Raw genomic sequence first — 21,027 nt, 5'->3', positions numbered from 1 at the left:
CCCAGCTACTTGGGAAGCTGAGGTAGGAGACTTGCTTAACCCCAAGAGTTTGAGGTTGCCGTAAGCTGTGATGCCATGGCACTCTACCCAGGGTGCCAGCTTAAGACTCTGTATCAAAAATCAAAAATTAGGGCAGCACCTGTGGCTCAGTGGGTAGGGCACTGGCCTCATATACCCAGGGTGGTTGGTTCAAACCTGGCCCTAGCCAAACTTCAACAAAAAAAATAAAGCCGGGCCTTGTGGCAGGCACCTGTAGTCCCAGAAACTCGGGGCGTGGAGGTAAAGAGAGTCTCCTAAGCCCAGGAGTTGGAGGTTGCTGTGAACTGTGTGATGCCATGGCACTCTACCAAGGGCAATAAAGTGAGACTATGTTTCTACAAACAAACAAACAACAAAAAAAAACTAAAACTAAAAGTGCTTCCTGCCCTGTCATTATAATACTACAACATTTTAGTTAAATGTACTTAGTTTTTTTTTTTTCAGATTTACTTATTGTTACCTAATTTAGCATCGTTCCCAAGCATAATTTTATGAGTTCAATGAAAGGGGCTTCCTTTGACATATCTTCTTTGGCAGTTTTCAGCATTCATTTATCTTGATAAATGTTTATTTTTTCTTTATCTTGAAGGGATGTTTTGCTGGATGCAGTGTATGAGTTTTGAAATTTTTGTTCTTTCAGCACTTTGACTATATCATCCAACTCTTTTTTGATATGGAAGGTGTGTGTTGAAAAATCCACTAGTAATCTCAGAAGAGCGTGCTTAGAGGTGACACATCTGTTTCCTTTCATGGCTTTCAAGATACTCTTGTGTAGCTTTCAAATCTTTGATCTTCATGTGTCTTTTTATCGGTTTCTTTGTGTTTCTCCTAGCTGAAGTGGGGTGAGCTTGATGTTCTGTATTTTTTTTTCTTTGAAATTTTCTCAGTCTTTTCCCTGTGTTCTTCAACTTAGGAATATCTTTTTTTAAAGCTTTTCTTTTTTTGTTTATATCTCCATTTTTATGACTTTAGTTAGTTTGTATCATTCCCATTTTATCCATTTACCATCATGAAGATAAAACTCTTAGGTAATATATACATCTCTCTTTTTTTATGTTTGATTGTACATTATTTATTTTGTTTCCTCTGGTTTTGTCACCGTATTATTTTTTACATGTTCTAATCTTTCATTGACTTTTGAGGATCACAAAAGTCACCTTTCTTTTGTTGTTTTTTTTTTTTTTTTGAGAAAGTCTCACTTCTTTACCCTTGGTAGAGTGCCCTGATGTCAAATCTCAGAGCAACGTCAAACTCTTGGGCTTAAGGGATTCTATTGCCTCAACCTCTCAAGTAGCTGGGACTACAGTCATACACCAGAGTGCCCGGATATACATATATATTTTTTGGTAGTTGTCATTGTTGTTAAGGTGGCCCAGGCTGGGTTCGAACCCGCCAGCTCCGCATTTGTGGCTGGCACCATAACTGCTGTAGTATGGGCGCCTAGCCACATAAGGCACCTTTCACAAAATCCATGATGTGGCTTTACCTTACAGGACTCTGACATACATTAGCAGACTAGAGGCAGTTTAGTATACATTCTGAAAGTGTTTTGTTTGTGGAATTGTGTGGCTATTTTCTAGCTGAAGCATTTTCCCCACATTTCCTCCTAAGAATTTGTAATCACTTTCTAGACCTGAATCTGTCTATTGTCTTGGAGTCTCTCTGGTGCTGTAACAATATTTTACCTTTAGTTTCAGGTCCCCCATCAGTTTTATAAAAACATCACCATTTTAGGTGGCACCTGTGGCTCAAAGGAGTAGGGCGCCAGCCCCATATGCCAAAGGTGGCTGGTTCAAACACAGCCCTAGGAAAAAACAAAACAAAACAAAACAAACTGCACTCTCTGCAGTCTCTTCAGCACTCTCCCTCAGGGGACACATAAGCTATCTTTAGAAAAGCCCTGAAAAGCAAGTAGAGTTAATGCAGGTCTCTATTTTTCTTTTGTGAAAAAAGTTTACTTTCATATGGACAATGCTGTTTTCAGATGGGGGTATGTAACTGGTCTGAGCTGCTGGGACTACAGGTGTCTGCCACTCAACGCACTAATTTTTTCTATTTTTGGTATAAACAGGTTTTCACTCTGGCTCACACTGTCCTTGAATGCCTGTGTTGAAGCAATCCACTCACACATTCTCCCAGAGTGCTGTGTTTGCAAACATGAACTACTGTATATGCCTCTTCACATTGTGGTCACCTGCTGGGCTGAAAATTTTCACTTCGTTTTTATAGTCCCTAAAATATAGTACTTATATGTATTCTGAAAATTATTAGGGCATTTGGGCTGTCCTGTGCCATCTTGCTACTGTGCTGGGCATAATTTTACAGAAAAAATTTGTAATGTATATTTATTCAATTGTGATGAAAATCAATGGCATAATTTTCTATTTTTAAATTTCTTTCAGTTATATCTAATCATTCCACCCAGAGCAATTCAAAAGTGCTGGGCATGAATATTTTATTACCGGAAATAATCCTGAGAAGATATGAAAATGATGGCCATGAGAATTTAAACTCAATAAAAGACTGGGATAGAGTGTATAAGTATAAGCAGCAGAACGTATGTTACAATGGACTAGATGAAAGTTTAACAGCTATGCATGGTAAAATCTACCAATGCAGTAAATGTTTCAAAGTTGTCAGAAAATTATCAAATGTAAATGGACATAAGATGATATATACTGGAGAAATAACATTGAAGTGTAAAAAATTTGAAAAAGTCTTAAAACTATGCTCAAACTTCCGTAAACATAAGATAACCCATTCTGTGGAAAAACAGTACAAATGTAAAGATTGTTGCCAAGTCTTTAAATCTTGCTCAAGACTGTCTAAACACAGGGGTCTTCATACTGCAGAGGAAATTTCCCATTGTGAAAATGATGACAAGTATCTTAGCCACACCTCAAAATATTATAACTATGAGAGAATTTATAATGTAGACAATCCTTACAAATTTGAAGCATGTGACAAATCCTTTAATCATTACTCATCCCTTTCTGTACATAAAAGAATTCATTCTGGAGAGAAACCCTACAAATGTGATGAATGTTGCAAACCCTTTAAGGATTCCTCAACTCTTTCTGTACATAAAAGAATTCATTCTGGACAGAAAACATACAAATGTCAAAAATGTGCCGAAGAATTTAACCAGAACTCACATCTTTCTGTACATAAAAGAATTCATACTGGAGAGAAACCCTACAAATGTGAAGAATGTGGAAAAGCCTTTAATGATTCCTCTACTCTTTCTGCACATAAAAGAATTCATTCTGGAGAGAAACCTTACAAATGTGAAGAACTTGGAAAAGCCTTTAACCATTCCTCAACCCTTTCTGTACATAAAAGAATTCATTCTGGAGAGAAACCCTACAAATGTCAAGAATGTGGAAAAGCCTTTAACCGCTATTCACACCTTTCTGTGCATAAAAGAATTCATTCTGGAGAGAAACCCTACAAATGTGAAGAATGTGGCAAAGCCTTTAATTATTCCTCTACTCTTTCTGCACATAAAAGAATTCATTCTGGAGAGAAACCCTACAAATGTGAAGAATGTGCAAAAGCCTTTAACTGGTCCTCAACACTTTCTGTACATAAAAGAATTCATTCTGGAGAGAAACCCTTCAAATGTCAAGAATGTGGAAAAGCCTTTAAGAATTCCTCAACCCTTTCTATACATAGAAGAATTCATTCTGGAGAGAAGCCCTACAAATGTGAAGAATGTGGAAAAGCCTTTAAGGATTCCTCTACTCTTTCTGCACATAAAAGAATTCATTCTGGAGAGAAACCCTACAAATGTCAAGAATGTGGAAAGGCCTTTAAATGGTCCTCAACCCTTTCTGTACATAAAATAAGTCATTCTGGGGAGAAACCCTACAAATGTGAAGAATGTGGCAAAGCCTTTAACCGCTACTCACACCTTTCTGTGCATAAAAGAATTCATTCTGGAGAGAAACCCTACAAATGTGAAGAATGTGCAAAAGCCTTTAACTGGTCCTCAACACTTTCTGTACATAAAAGAATTCATTCTGGAGAGAAACCCTACAAATGTCAAGAGTGTGGAAAAGCCTTTAAGAATTCCTCAACCCTTTCTATACATCGAAGAATTCATTGTGGAGAGAAGCCCTACAAATGTGAAGAATGCGGAAAAGCCTTTAATGATTCCTCTACTCTTTCCACCCATAAAAGAATTCATTCTGGAGAGAAACCCTACAAATGTCAAGAATGTGGAAAAGACTTTAAATGGTCCTCAACACTTTCTGTACATAAAATAAGTCATTCTGGGGAGAAACCCTACAAATGTGAAGAATGTGGAAAAACCTTTAACCGCTACTCCCACCTTTCTGTGCATAAAAGAATTCATTCTTGAGAGAAGCCCTACAAATGTGAAGAATGTGGCAAAGCCTTTAATTATTCCTCTACTCTTTCTGCACATAAAAGGATTCATTCTAGAGAGAAACCCTACAAATGTGAAGAATGTGCAAAAGCCTTTAACTGGTCCTCAACCCTTTCTGTACATAAAAGAATTCATTCTGGAGAGAAACCCTACAAATGTGAAGAATGTGGAAAAACCTTTAATGATTTCTCTAAACTTTCTGTACATAAAAGAATTCATTCTGGAGAGAAACCCTACAAATGTCAAGAATGTTTAAAAGCCTTTAACCAGTCCTCAATCCTTTCTATACACAAAAGAATTCATTCTGGAGAGAAACCCTACAAATGTGAAGAATGTGGAAAAGCTGTTAATAATTCCTCTAAACTTTTTGTACATAAAATATTCTGGAGAGAAACCCTACAAATGTGAAGAATGTGGAAAAGCCTTTAACCATTCCTCAACCCTTTCTGTACATAAAAGAATTCATTCTGGAGAAAAACCATAAAAATTTGAAGAATGTGGCAAAGATTTTAACCAGTACTCACATCTTTCTGTACATAAAAGAATTCATTATGGAGAAAAACCCTACAATTGTAAAGAATGTGGAAAAGCTTTTAACTGGCACTCACACTTTTCTGTACATAAAAGAATTGATTCTGGAGAGAAACCCTACAAATGTCAAGAATGTGGAAAAGCTGTTAAGAATTCCTCAACCCTTTCTGTACATAAAAGAATTCATTCTGGAGAGAAACCCTATAAATGTGAAGAATGTGGAAAAGCCTTTAACCCGTCCTCAAACCTTTCTGTACACAAAAGAATTCATTCTGGAGAGAAAACCTATAAATGTTAAGAATGTGGAAAAGCCTTTAATGATTCCTCTAAACTTTCTGTACATAAAAGAATTTATTCTGGAGAGAAACCCTACAAATGTGAAGAATGGAAAAGCATTTAACCGGTCCTCAACCCTTTCTGTACATAAAAGAATTCATTCTGGAGAGAAACATTAGAAATATGAATAGTGTGGCAAACCCTTTAACTCAGGGTCAAATCAGCCTTTACAATAAAAAAAAATGAGAACATGGAAACCGTAGAAATATGAACAATCTGGCAGTACCTTACTTGGTTTTCATAACTTATGAAGCTTATTAGAATTTACACTGGAAAGAAATCCTACAACTGTGAATGGTATGGCCATGCACTTAAGCAGAGCTGAAACTTTACTAAACGTAAGAAAATTCATATTGGAGAGAGATCTTACAAATGAGAATAATATGGCAAACGTTTTAACTGATTATTGGCCCTTAGTAAACATAAGAGAAATCATGTCAGAGAAAAATCATAATATGAATGTGTGTGGAAGCTTTATACCAGTAATTATACTTTTCTGTATACAGTAGAATTCATGTTAAACGGAAAATCTATAAATGTGAAGAAGGTGACAAGTTTTTAACTTCTGCTCAAACGTTTCCCTATGAAATTTATGACAAAGAAAACCCCTACAACTGTGAAGACAATGTTGAATCTTATAACCAGGCTTTATTTCTCATACTTTTCTAATCATAATTCATAGGAAAGAAATACCCTGCAAATATTTCAATGATGTCTTAAAGTTGTGTTTATCCTGTTTGGTAGGACTAGAGAGAGACAGGGGCAGATGGTTCTGGGCATCCCTTGTCCATAATAAGAAGGAAGAAAATTACCAGAGTGGGTTGCCAAGAAAGAAAAGCATTTCAGGAAAATAATTTCAAGCCAGAAGTGTACTTGTCAAGAATGCTATTGAAAATATTCCTTCATAGGCAGAAAGTTGGAACAGATAACTTCAAGTTACCACAACTGTGGTATGTGTGGAGTTCAATACAGCCAGAGTTTAAAACACAATGAATTAAAGAAAAAAAAGTATCTGTAATTATTCAGACACCTCATGTTTAAATCTATCTACTTGTTAAAATTGTACAAAATACTACATGGCCATTGTAGATGGTTACAGAGTATTTTCACAGAAGAAAATTGTGAGAGTTGTAATAAAATTATTAACTTCTATTTTCAACAGTTTTAAAATAAAGTTGATTTTTCTGGAAAAAAAAAAAGAAAAGCATTTCAGGAAGGCTTTCAAAAACTAAACTGATGTTTGCTTTACAAAAATGACTTGCAGAGCTAGAGAAACCCCAGTGTGGAGATATGGCCAAAGCCACAAAAACAGGTCTTTGCAGCATGCATACAAGTGAGGTGACAGTATTCTCAAGTGACCCATTTTCATAAACACAGTAAAATTCTTATCACTTTTATCACAGATTACAAATACTATGACATCTTGTAGAAATTGCTTTACAGGGATAGAAATGGGAGGACAGTCCATTCCGGAATTTGTCCCCCTTTCCAGTAAAAATAGCAAATATATTACCACCACCACCCCCACCGCACCACTTAAGATAGATTGGAAAATTATCATGAAGGGGAAAAAATCTCACTAACCCAGGGTGTTCTCCACTTGATAAGGTAGATGTCTTCCTTCTCTGGAGTGCACTGTGCTTTAATAAACTTTGACCTTTTGCTTACTTGTATCTACTTGTTCTGCTCATTTGTTCCGCTGTCTTGGTACCAGTAACTATGCTTTGTCACCTGGAACCAAAAACCAGGGAACACACACTTGACATCTGTTCCCTATATGTGACATTGTAGTGCCAAAATCTGGGAGGAAAGTGTACATTTTCAGCAAGATAAGGTAATGGAACATTAGACATTCTGAATTCACGCTGCCTGATGCACAGTACTTATTATACTTACAGCTCTCACTCTTTGCTTTCCAGGTAATGTAGCTCCTTACCTACCCCTGCTCCATTTTCCTTCATTTTTGTTTTATTGTGTTTTGTTTTTTTTTCATCTCCACCATGCACGTCATCTCCCTGTTGGATCTAATATTTGAAAGCATACAAAGGGGCCTCTAGCTTCACAAGCAAAACGTTAAAGCACATTTTTAAGGTCTTGATAAGGAGAATTGAAATGAAGAGACAGCAAGAGAGAGCCAAGTCAGCATCAGTCCCCAAGAGCAGTAGGAAGCTTTTGAAATGGTTGCAACCACTAGGAAAGAAGGTTGTCAGGAACAGAGTTACTCTAGGGTCAGGCAAGAAGCCACCAGGGGAAATATTGTTATTAGGAGTCCTTCCCGCATCATGACAATGGGTTCCTGGAGTCAGGAATGGCTCAGGAAGCAGCCTCTGCTGGGACCATCCATTCAGTACTAGAGAGATGCCCTGGACGTGACATTTTCCTCCCCTGGAGATAGGGGATCAAACTTGATTTCCAGACCTTGTGAAATCCCTGAAGCAGCTCTGACTTTCTGAAACTCTTGTGGTTTGGTGGACACACTCCAGCTTCAGCACAAGGCCCATTTTCAGATGCTGGGAAGGCTGGTTGTTGAGTAGTTGTCTCTTTGTGCCACTGTAAACAAACTGATGTTCATAACATGAGAGGCACACTTCTGCTATTCCTGAATATTCTGGGACTGTCTTTCTCTCTGACATCTTTCTTTAAAATAGAAGGCAAAACATAAACCTATAGGGTACTCTAAAATCCCTTTGCTCCCTGGTTTATGATGCCTTGTTTATTTTTTTTAGTGCTTTCCAGCTGGCCTACCCCATTCTTTGATGAAGTCTAAACTTTAACCTAGAGACCGAAATCCTGTAAAACCACCTTCCCAGGTCTTTAAATAGAAATGACTTAATGGGGTTTGCATTTTCATTCAAAGCAGGAAAAAAACTTGAAGCTAGAAGAAACCAGTATGTAGTAGAGAGATGTGAAGAAACTCATGAATATTAAGAAACATGGGCGGCAAGTCACACTAAAAGGAAAGACAAAGATTTTGTGTATGACAAAACCTAATAACAATATTTCTCCTAAAATAAGTGATGGTTTAAGAAGAAAAAATATATATGTGTATATATATATGTATTTTTTTTTTTTTTGAGACAGTCTCAAGCTGTGGCACTGGGTAGAGTTCTGTAACATCACTGCTCACAGCAACCTCAAACTCTTGGCCTTAAGCGATCCTCTTGCTTCAGCCTCCCAAGTAGCTAGGACTAAGATGCCCAACACAAAACCCAGATATTTTTTGATTATAACTGTCACTGTTTGGCAGGCCTGGGTTGGATTTGAACCCGCCAGTTCCAGTGTATGTGGCTGGCATCTTAGCTGCTTGAGCTACAGGCGCCGATTCAAGAAGAAAATTTTCTGACAAACATAGGGCTTCACCATGTCAGAAATGATCTATGTAAGGGATAACATTTGCAAAGATAAATTATGAAAAATGTTGTATGTGACCAGGTTGGCCTAACTGAAAAGGGAACGTCCAGGTAAGTGTTAGTTTTGTTTTGAGAATTTGTTTAAAACCTCATCAGATTGCTGTGTATTTGCTTAAAGTGACAAACATCAATTATTGAGCATCAATCTGCCACAATAGTGTTAAATCTGCTGCTTTGTATTTTATTCTACTTGCCTGAAGCTGTATTTCCTTAGTTATTATTTTTTTTTTTTTTATTGTTGGGGATTCATTGAGGGTACAATAAGCCAGCTTACACTGATTGCATTTGTTAGGTAAAGTCCCTCTTGAATACAGACTTTTTCTTTTTTTTTTTTTTTTATTGTTGGGGATTCATTGAGGGTACAATAAGCCAAGTTACACTGATTGCAATTGTTAGGTAAAGTGCCTCTTGCAATCATGTCTCGCCCCATAAAGTGTGACACACACCAAGGCCCCACCCCCCTCCCTCCTTCCCTCTTTCTGTTTCCCCTCATAACGATAATTGTCATTAATTGTCCTCATATCAAAATTGAGTACATAGGATTCATGCTTCTCCATTCTTGTGATGCTTTACTAAGAATAATGTCTTCCACGTCCATCCAGGTTAATACAAAGGATGTAAAGTCTCCATTATTTTTAATGGCTGAATAGTATTCCATGGTATACATATACCACAGCTTGTTAATCCATTCCTGGGTTGGTGGGCATTTAGGCTGTTTCCACATTTTGGCGATTGTAAATTGAGCAGCAATAAATAGTCTAGTACAAGTGTCCTTATGGTAAAAGGATTTCTTTCCTTCTGGGTAGATGCCCAGTAATGGGATTGCAGTATCAATTGGGAGGTCTACCTTGATTGCTTTCAGGTTTCTCCATACTTCCTTCCAGAACTGTTGTACTAGTTTGCAGTCCCACCAGCAGTGTAAAAGTGTTCCCTTCTCTCCACATCCACGCCAGCATCTGCAGTTTTGAGATTTTGTGATGTGGGCCATTCTTACGGGGGTTAGATGATATCTCAGGGTTGTTTTGTTTTGCATTTCTCTAATATATAGAGATGATGAACATTTTTTCATGTGTTTGTTAGCCATTCGTCTGTCGTCTTTAGAGAAAGTTCTATTCATCTCTCTTGCCCATTGATATATGGGATTGTTGGCTTTTTTTCATGTGGAATATTTTGAGTTCTCTATAGATCCTAGTTATCAAGCTTTGGTCTGATTGAAAATATGCAAATACCCTTTCCCATTGTGTAGGTTGTCTCTTTGCTTTGGTTATTGTCTCCTTAGCTGTACAGAAGCTTTTCAGTTTAATGAAGTCCCATTTGTTTATCTTTGTTGCTGTTGCAATTGCCATGGCAGTCTTCTTCATGAAGTCTTTCCCCAGGCCAATATCTTCCAGTGTTTTTCCTATGCTTTCTTGGAGGATTTTTATTGTTTCATGCCTTAAATTTAAGTCCTTTATCCATCTTGAATCAATTTTTGTGAGTGGGGAAAGGTGTGGGTCCAGTTTCAGTCTTTTACATGTAGACAAATGGTTCTCCCAACACCATTTATTGAATAGGGAGTCTTTCCCCCAAGGTATGTTCTTGTTTGGTTTATCGAAGATTATGTGGTTGTAAAATGTTAGTTTCATTTCTTGGTATTCAATTCGATTCCAAGTGTCTATGTCTCTGTTTTTGTGCCAGTATCATGCTGTCCTGAGCACTCTGGCTTTGTAGTACAGATTAAAATCTGGTATGCTGATGCCCCCAGCTTTATTTTTGTTACAGAGAACTGCCTTAGCTATACGGGTTTTTTTTCCGGTTCCATAGAAAATGCAGAATCATTTTTTCCAAATCTTCGAAGTACGATGTTGGTATTTTGATAGGAATGACATTGAATAGGTAGATTGCTTTTGGAAGTATAGACATTGTAACAATGTTGATTCTTCCCATCCATGACAATGGTATGTTCTTCCATTTGTTAATATCCTCTGCTATTTCCTTTCTGAGGATTTCATAGTTTTCTTTATAGAGGTCCTCCACCTGCTTCGATAGGTATATTCTTAAGCATTTCATTTTCTTTGAAACTATGGTGAAGGGAGTAGTGTCCTTAATTAGCTTCTCATCTTGACTGTTATTGGTGTATACAAAGGCTACTGACTTGTGGACATTGATTTTATATCCTGAAACATTACTATATTTTTTGATGACTTCTAGGAGTCTTGTGGTTGAGTCTTTGGGGATCTCTAAGTATAAGATCATGTCATCAGCAAAGAGGGAGTGTTTGACCTCCTCTGTTCCCCTTTGGATTTCCTTTATTTCCTTGTCTTGCCTGATTGTATTGACTAGAATTTCCAGCACTATGTTGAATAGTAAAGATGACAGAGGACAACCTTGTCTGGTTCCAGTTCTAAGAGGAAAAGCTTTGAGTTTTACTCCATTCAGTAAAATATTGGCTGTGGGTTTGTCATAGATAGCTTCAATCAGTTTTAGAAATGTGCCACCTATGCCTATACTCTTCAGTATTCTAATTAGAAAAGGATGCTGGATTTTATCAAATGCTTTTTCTGCATCTATTGAGAGGATCATGTAATCTTTATTTTTGCCTCTGTTAATATGGTGGATAATGTTTATAGACTTGCGTATGTTAAACCAGCCTTGCATCCCTGGGATGAAGCCTACTTGATCATGATGAATGACTTTTTTGATGATAAGCTGTAATCTATTGGCTAGGATTTTGTTGAGAATTTTCGCATCTATATTCATGAGTGAGATTGGTGTGAAATTCTCCTTTTTGTTTGGGTCTTTTCCTGGTTTTGGTATCAGGGTGATGTTTGCTTCATAGAATGTGTTGGGGAAGATTCCTTCTTCCTCAATTTTTTGGAATAATTTGTGCAGTTCAGGAATAAGCTCTTCCTTGAAATTTTGATAGAATTCTGGAGTGAAGCCATCTGGACCAGGGCATTTTCTGGTTGGAAGATTTTCTATTGTTTCTTTGATCTCAGTGATTTAAATTGGTCTGTTCAGTAGCTCTGTTTCTTCTTGGCTGAGTCTAGGGAGAGGGTATGATACCGAATAGTGATCCATTTCTTTCACATTGTCAAATTTCTGGGCATAGAGTTTCTGGTAGTATTCAGACATGATCTCTTGTATCTCTGTCGGATCAGTTGTTATTTCACCTTTATCATTTCTGATTGAGGTTACTAGAGATTTTACTTTTCTATTTCTTGTTAGTCTGGCCAATGGTTTATCTATTTTACATATTTTTTCAAAAAGCCAACTGCTTGTTTCATTAATTTTCTGAATGATTCTTTTTTTTTCAAGTTCATTGATCTCTGATTTGTTTTGGATATTTCTTTTCTTCTACTGAGTTTAGGCTTAGATTGTTCTTCTTTTTCCAATTCCATAAGATCTCTTGTGAGATTGTTGATGTGCTCTCTTTCTGTTTTTCGAATGTAGGCATCTAAAGCAATGAATTTTCCTCTCAAAACTGCTTTTGCAGTATCCCACAGGTTTTGGTAGCTTGTGTCTTCATTGTTGTTATGCTCAAGGAAGTTAATGATTTCCTGTTTTATTTCTTCCTGCACCCATGTTATTCAAGAGAAGATTGTTTAATTTCCATGCCTTTGGGTGGGGTCGAGCATTTTTGTTAGAGTTGAGTTCCACCTTTAGTGCCTTATTTCCTGAGAAGATACAAGGTAAAATTTCAATTCTTTTGGTTCTGTTGATATATGTTTTGTGTCCCAGGATATGATCAATTTTGGAGAATGTTCCATGGGGTGATGAGAAGAATGTATATTCTTTATCTTTGGGATGGAGTCTTCTATATGCGTCTATCAAGCACAGATGTTCTAGGGTCTCATTTAAATCTCTTCTATCCTTGTTTAATTTCTGTTTAGAGGATCTGTCCAGCTCTGTAAGAGGAGTGTTAAGGTCCCCTGTTACTATGGTATTATCAGATATCATATTGCTCAGACAGAGTAAGGTCTGTTTCAAGAATCTGGGAGTATTTAAATTGCGTGCATAAATATTTAGAATTGAAATGTCTTCTTGTTGTATTTTTCCCTTGACCAATATAAAGTGACCATCTTTGTCTTTTTTGACTTTAGTTGCTTTAAATTCACATTTATCTGAAAATAAGATTGCAACTCCTCCTTTCTTCTGAATTCCATTTGCCTGAAAAATTGTCTTCCAACCCTTGACTCGGAGCTTTAATTTGTCTTTTGAAGCCAGGTGTGTTTCTTGCAGGCAGCGAGTGGATGGCTTGTGTTTTTTAATCCAGTCAACCAATCTATGTCTCTTCAGTGGGGAATTCAAGCCTTTAACATTTATTGAGATAATTGATAAGTGTGGTAGTATTGTATTCATCTTATTTTGTGAGAGTCCATTGCTTTGTTTTATCTTTTGCATCAGTGTGGAGGTTAGGTTCTGTCCTTTAATTTCTGAGTTCTTACTTTGCTGCTGATCCATTGTGGTGGTCAGTGTGCAGAACAGTTTGAAGTATTTCCTGTAGGGCTGGTCTTGTTGTGGCGAATTTCCTCAATGGTTGTAAATCCGTAAATGATTTGATTTCTCCGTCAATTTTGAAGCTTAGCTTAGCAGGGTACAGAATTCAGGGCTGGAAATTGTTCTGTTTAAGTAGATGAAAGGTAGATGACCATTGTCTTCTTGCTTGGAAAGTTTCATTAGAGAAGTCTGCAATCACTCTGATGGATTTGCCCCTGTAGTTCAACTGGCGCTTACTCCTGGCAGCTTGCAGAATCTTTTCTTTTGTCTTGACTTTGGACAGGTTCATCACAATGTGTCTTGGAGAAGCTCGGTTAGAGTTGAGGCTACCTGATGTCCGATAGCCCTCTGAAAGCAGTGTGTCAGAATCTTTGGTGATATTTGGAAGTTTTCTTTTATAATATTCTCTAGTATGGCTTCCATTCCTCTGGTGCATTCTTCTTCCCCTTCTGGATTTCCTTTAACTCGTATGTTGGAATGCTTCATAAAGTCCACTAATTCTGACAGTGAGCGTTCTACTTTCTCTCTCTTCTTTTCTGCCTCTTTTACTATCTGAGTTATCTCGAAAACTTTGTCTTCTACCTCTGAAATTCTTTCTTCTGTATGGTCTAACCTGTTGCTGATACTTTCCATTGCATCTTTAAGTTTCCTAATTGACTGTTTCAATTCCCTCAGCTCTGCTATGTCCTTTTTATATTCTTCCTATCGTTCATGTCTTATTTGATTGTGTTTTGGATTTCCTTTTGGTTATTTTCCACTTTATTAGCAGTTTCCTTCATTGTTTCCATCATTTCTTTCATTGTTTGCAACATGTGTATTCTGAATTCCCTTTCTGTCATTCCTAACATATCTTTATAGGTGGAATCCTCTGCAGTAGCTACCTCGTGGTCCCTTGCCGGGGTTGTTCTGGACTGGTTCTTCGTGTTGCCTTGAGTTTTGTGCTGATTCTTCCTCATGAGTGATTTCTTTTATCTGTTCTCTTGCTCTAATTTTCCTTTCACTTCCTTTTGCTCTCGTGACTGTGGAAGTTGCGGGCGGGTTTAGACGGATTGAACACCCGCAACCATTTGCCACTTTTCCACTGTTTTAGTCCTCCTCTTGGGGTCCAGAAGTCTCTCGCTGACTCCCTGTATCCTCTCAGGGGTGATGATAGCAGATCCCAGCATCCAGGGATGCCTGGAGTCCTATCTCCCCAGACTCACGGTGCCCAGATGCAAGGAAGCTGTTACTCAGCTGCCATCTTGCTCCGCCCTAGTTATGGATTTTGAGATCACTACTCAAGGTTATGAGTTACTCCTTTGAAAATGAAGCAAAGAAAAACAGGAGTCCGCTTTATCCTTTAAAACAATAGCCTCTTTTTTCTTACTGCCTGTCTGACATTTTCACTCCTTCCTCTGTCTTTAATTCACTCCGCACACCTCTTGGCTTTTTGTTGCTAAGATAAGATGACACAATATTTATGTGTGACTGGTGCCATCCTTGAACAACATGTTTTTTCTTTCACAAGAAATGACATAACTGGACCATTTCTGGTTGTGGTACAAACTGGGGACTACCTGTTCTCTTTGCTGCCTTTTTTGAGTTGTGACTTTCTAAATCAAGTAAGGTGTTTGCAATGGATTTTCCCCTGCTGCATCAGTTGTGTCTCTTTTATAAACCTGTAGCTTTGATCTGCTCTTGGTAAGCTTTAGTTAGCCACCCCTCAAGTGGAGGCAAATGGTCTGTGTTAAATCTCCTCACAGACTCCCTGAAAAGATTCAGGAAGACAGCCCAGATTCCTCTCAGGCTGAATCAATGGACAGCTCTTTCACTGTGGTCAGTAGTAAAACTCCTGGCACACAGGGAGGTCATGTGTCCAAGAGGACTTTGTGACAATAAAAAGAGGCACCCAAGCAGAGGTAAGTCAGAAAGTCAGGAATTGAGTCTTGAAAGTGGGTGTATGTTTGTTAAGGCATGCCACTTGCCACTGGAATCTGACATTAGGACTCTGAGTGAGAAAATGCAGATCTCTGGCAACCTGAGATGGGCACAACATTGTCCACAGGTAATACTTGGTCCATGGCAATGATGTCTTTATGGACATCCAACTATTTGGTACAATGTCTCTAGGTATGCCCAGTGCAAAGGTTAGTCTACTCTCTACCTATGGAAAGCTGTGGGCCAAGGCTTTCTAAGAAATACTGAGGCTACATATTTATTGTTTAATACTTTAGTCTCCCCTCTGAGTGAAGAATCTGGTTCTGTAGCAGGAGTGACAGGACAGTGGGAACACAAATTCTTTCTTCAACCCCTTACATGCTAGATTGGAGAAAACGTTCACTCATCAGTTCCTTTCGATGCCTGAATTCCTTGTCCATTGTTGGGGAGACAATTATCGTTAAATTAAATACTCAGGATTATTGATTCTCTAGACAAACAATAGCCTTCCCATGAAGGTAGTCTATGAACACTCCTGGTAGGTGTTTAATCTCGTGTCTGGAGGATGGGGAGAAATGGCCAGAAGAAATCAACATCCAGGTAAATTTCTCTATCTGGGAAGAGCGTCCCCCTGGAAAACCTCAGGACCACAGCAGTAGAGATTCACTTAATACCAAAAATGTTCACACTCTCTGAAACAGGAAGCATTAGTAGACATAGCCCCATTGATTGACAAATTTATGAGATATGGCTTTCACAAGTTTGTGCTGTTGAATAACATGCTACAAACAGTTGAAAGTCAGTTACAGAATAGCAAATGGTAATAACACTTTTAAATCTTTTTTTTGCTAAAAGTTAATGTCTTTAATTTATCATGTGCCTTATATACATTGTTTTGAAATTATTTTTTGAATTATTTTATTATAGGTAAGTCAATCATGAAGTAACTCAAAGACAGACTCAACACCTTAATTACTATGTATTTCCAAACTGGAGCTGACCAAAGAAGCTTCTATTTGCACAGCCTGTGGGACCAAAAGGTATTTTTATCCCCAATGCTTTCTTGGAAAATAAAAAAAGTAAAAATATATTATTCCAAAACATCAATTAACATGTTCAGAAATTACCATTTAATTTTCTACTCATAGAGTCAAACACAGAAACTTTCTTTAACTATTGCCAGAATAAATAATTTTTATTAAAAAATCACTGTTCAGTGGTGAAACCACAGGGTGTATAAGATTTGTAGGGCAAGCAGAGATTATTATAATTACATGAGCAAATTTCTAATATCTAATTCTGATTTCTAATATCTGGTTAGATTAAATGGGTAGTCATTAGAAAGAACTGAAGGTGATACTAATTAAAATTCATTTCTAATAACTGTGTATAATACATATGATTTAGATATAATGAATATACTTAAGCACACACATATAAATGACGTTTCTAAAAAAAAAGTAATAAACGAAATCTAAAATTAAATTATAGGGTTATAGGTTAATTTATAATTTAATTATACAGTTATAGGTTAACTGATGACTCCATGCTGAACCTCAGAGTTAAAGCATTCTAAAGTGGACATACCCGCTATTTGACAATGTGAATGTTGCTTTCTTGGCACTGTAGTTATTGCTTGATATTGTGATGCACCAACCATCTGATTTCTTTTCTGAATGTATTTATCTTCATTTGTTCTTTGTAAGGATTTTGTTTCTAGTCCTTGTCTTGAACATTGTTATTGTTGTTGAATTTTAAGCCTTTTTCATTTTGTGAAGGCAAAGGGTGGAAACCTTATAAATACATGTATATGTAAAGGAAAATAAAAGTAAGACACAGAAGACTAACTTTTCATTCAGCAAATATTTTCCATTGTTCTTTTATTTACTGTTTTCTTATCTAGGGTTAACTGACATGTATTTATATCAGTCTGAGATCCGTTCTGAGGCCTATTTCATAAATTCTGAGGACTAGTGTCTATTGTATGTCAATAATTCTCACTGTTAAAATTTGGGTGCCAACACAACTGAAACATGTAAACTAAAAATTTTAGTGTACATGTAGGTACTTGAATTTGAAGATATGTTCTGATTTTAAACTGATTTCTAGTTTATCATCATTAAATTATTTTCATTTACTGGAATAATAAAATATCTTACAACTACAATGAGAACTGTGAGTTTGGGAAGCTAAAGGTTGGAATGAAAAATTAAAGGAAAATGTGACGTGATTCACACATGCAGTTAAAATGAATTTTATTGGATAAAATGCAAAATTATCTAAAATTAAAAATAATCAAAACCACTAATATTTTCTTATGCTGTATAATATGAAATTTAGTACATTTATATGATAAAGTGTTGCATGATCTCAGTGTGAAAGGCCAATGAAATATAGCAAAAGTGGCCAGGCAGGTAACTATCACCTGTAGTCCCAGTTTTTTGGGAGACTATGGTGGGAGGTTTTTTTGAGCACATGAGTTCCACACCACCCAGAACAAAAGTGAGACCCTTTCTCTATTAAAAATAGAATAACTAGACTCAGCACTCATAGCACAGTGGTTGTGGAGTCAGCCACATGCACTGATTGCGGATTCTAGCCGTGAGCAGGACAGCTAAACAACATTTGCCACTACAAAAAGAAAATAACCGGGTATTGTGGTGGATGCCAGTAGTCTCAGGTACTTGGGAGTCTGAGTCAGGAGAATTGCTGAAGCCAAAGAGAGTTAGAGGTGACTGCGAGCTATGATGGCACGGCACTCTAAAGAAATAGAAAAAATTCACAAGGGTGATGGTGCACACCTGTAGTCCCAGCTCATTAGGAGGTCAAGGAAAGAGGATTGCTCTACATCAACGATTTGATATTGAGCTACGATGCCATGGCAGTGTAGCAATGGTGACAGAGTGAGAGTCTATCTAAAAACAAAAATGGAACAAATGTCACACAAAGGTCAATACATATATTAGATTTCACATCGTATAATAAAATAAGATCCATCAAAATAAACAGAATTTGAAAATTAGGCAAATAATATTAACCAGGTAGAGAATTTTTTTTTTTTTCGTTAGTGACCAATATTAAAAGTATAGAGGAGGATCGGGGCCTATTGCTCATTGGCAAGGGTAGCAGCCACCTTCACCAGAGCTGGAGGTTTTGAACCCAGCCCAGGCCTGCCAAAGAACAATGACAACTACAAGCCCAAAGTAGCTTGGTATTGCGGTGGGCACTTGTTCCAAATACATGGGAGACTAAGGCACGGGAATCGCTTAAGTTAAAGACTTTGAGGTTGTTGTGAGCTGTGACAACATACCACTTTACCCAGAGGAAAAAAGTGAGAGTCTGTCTTAAAAAAAGTATAGAGGGAGCAGTCTTTTGATTAATGTTTTAATGTTTTGTTGATATTAGAGAGGAGATATGATGAGAGAAGAGGTAAGAAGGAAAGGTGGGTATCAGAGAAAAAGAGGAAGGAGAGAATGAAAGAGATGTTACATTGCTGGCTTTAAAGATGGAAGAAGAGGGTCTTAAGCCAAGGGATGTAGGCCTCCTCTAGAAGCTAGAAACGGTAAGGAAAAGAATTTTTCCCTGGAGGTTATAACATACTAAGATGGCAGCCAAGTAACAGCTTTCTTGCACCTGTGCACAGTGAGTTTGGACTCCAGGCATCTCTCTCTGATGGGATCTGCCCAGAAATATCCCTTTGAGGACACAGGGAGTCAGCGTGAGACCTCTGGACACCATGGGGAGGACAAGAACAGTGGAAAACTGGCAAGTGTTTGCATGTGTTTATTCCGTCTAATCCCACAGGCAGTTGTAAGTACAACAGCAGTGATATTGAAAACTGGAAACGCCTTACCCGTGAGCTGTTCTTTTTTTTTTTTTTTTTTGACTTGGCACTCAGTTAAACTACCTTGGGAGAACTTGGGCAAGAGTTCAGAGGATTTTAGTGCTGTTTTGAGCCCAAGACTGAGTCACTCATCCGATCGGAGCTAATAGTGTTCAGCTGTAGGCTGCCTGGAGTCATTGTAGGAGAACTGCCCCAGCAAGCTCCACCCTCAGTGATGCAGAGCAAGGTTCAGGCGGGAGTGAGTAATCTAGTGCTGTCTAGAGCAGTCTAAAAAGGGGGGGGACTGAGACACCTTACAGCCCTAACCCTCAGGGGCATAGAATGATAAAAGTTTTGGCACACTGGGTAACTGGATAGCCACTTCAGGAGTGATCCCAGTGACAAGTGCTTTTCTGGGAAAGCTTCAGCTTAGCCAAGGTTAGCAGTTTAAAGTGACTTGTATGTGGGCAGAGGAGAGATTTAGGCTCTGCACCCTGAGGGGTTTGAGAAATCACAGAGGCCACCAGGCTTCATCTCATACAGTTGTACCAGCACTGTGAGTAACAACTCATACCCAAGAAGATCACCTGTTGCCCCAACAATATCCAGCAAGATATATATAATGCCTTCTTTTTGGTTTTGTTTTTTGCTTTTTTGTTTTTAATTTCAACATTTTCCCTATAGATTTTTCTTTTCTTTTTGTATCTTTCTTTTCTTTCTTCCTTTTTCTAGTTTAAATACAATTTCCAATTGTTGCTTTTTTCAACAATTAGAACTACATTTTTGCTAGTATTTCTACCACTATTATTTGTTTTTTTCCACAATTTCATCCCATAAAGTTTTCTGTTTGCTTGTTTTGGTTTCATTTATAACAGTTTAGCCTTTCATCTCTACTTGGTAAATGTGGGGTACTGTGTCTGAACAGGTTACCAAAGAGCTGCTGACCACAAGGGAACCACCCAACCTGGCACCCCTCGAGGTTGGCGTTTTTTAAGGTGCATCAAACTACCCTACTGTACACCTATATTGCTCCTGTTTCCCTCTTTCCGTGGTTGTCTTTTTTTTCTTTTTTTGACAGTATTTTCTTTTACCCACCCCCTCTGCTTTTTCTTTTTTCTTTTTTTCTCTTTCTTTTTCCCATTCTTGCTCTTCAATCTTTTCATTCTTCTGGTACCAAAAGGACTCATCAAAACTCTACTCCAGAGGCATACAACTTAAAGATCAAGAGGAAGTGAAAGAAAAACTAGGGCAAGGAAACAGATAAAAGAAATCACTCATGTGTAAGAATCAGAAGAAAATTCATGGCATCAGGAAAAACTAGTCCAGAGCAATCACCCTCACCCCCCAGGGACTGTGAGGTAGCTACTGCAAAGGATTTCACCTATAAAGAAATGTTAGAAATAACAGAAAGGGTAGCCAGGCATTGTAGTAGGCACCTGTAGTCCCAGCTACTCGGGAGGCTGAGGCTAGAGAATCACTTAATCCCAGGAATTGGAGGTTGCTGTGAGCTGTGTGAGGCCACGGCACTCTACCAAGGGCCATAAAGTGAAACCCTGTCTCTACAAAAAAAAAAAAAAAAAGAAAAGAAAAGAAATAACAGAAAGAGAATTTCGAATACAGACAATGAAAACAATGAAGGGAACTGCTGATAAAGTGGATTATAACCAAAACGAAATCCAAAAACAGAATCAAATAAGACATAAACAATATGAAAAATATAGAAAGAATATAGCAGAGCTGAAGGACTAAAGCAGTCAATTAGAACTTAAAGATGCAATAGAAAGTATCAACAACAGATTAGACCATGCAGAAGAAAGAATTTCGAAGGTAGAGGACAAATATCTTGAAATAACTCAGATAGTTAAAGAGGCAGAAAAGAACAGAGAGAAAGCAGGATGTACACTGAGAGAATTATGGGCCTATATGAAGTGTTCAAACATACACGTTGTAGGAATCCCAGAAGGGGAAGAAGAATGCCCCAAGGGAATGGAAGCCATACTAGAGAATAAATGAAAATTTCCCAAATATCACCAAAGATTCTGACACACTCCTTTCAGGGGAATATTTGACCCTAAGTCGCCTCAACTGTAACCTAACTTCTC

General features: G+C 37.7%; 1 protein-coding gene and 1 pseudogene across 1 annotated transcript in view; one reads left to right on the top strand and one right to left on the bottom strand.

Moving 5' to 3' along the window:
- LOC128572512 (zinc finger protein 726-like) overlaps window positions 1-21,027 on the bottom strand; it is a 440,502-nt gene that overhangs the window by 268,505 nt on the left and 150,970 nt on the right. The window lies entirely within an intron of this gene.
- LOC128573067 (zinc finger protein 91-like) overlaps window positions 2,708-21,027 on the top strand; it is a 61,462-nt pseudogene continuing 43,142 nt past the window's right edge.

The sequence above is a fragment of the Nycticebus coucang genome, chromosome 20, assembly GCF_027406575.1.
Source record: "Nycticebus coucang isolate mNycCou1 chromosome 20, mNycCou1.pri, whole genome shotgun sequence".
Classification (NCBI taxonomy): Eukaryota; Metazoa; Chordata; class Mammalia; order Primates; family Lorisidae; genus Nycticebus; species Nycticebus coucang.
Note: the sequence above shows the minus strand (reverse complement) of the source record. Positions and strands in the feature narration are given on the sequence as shown.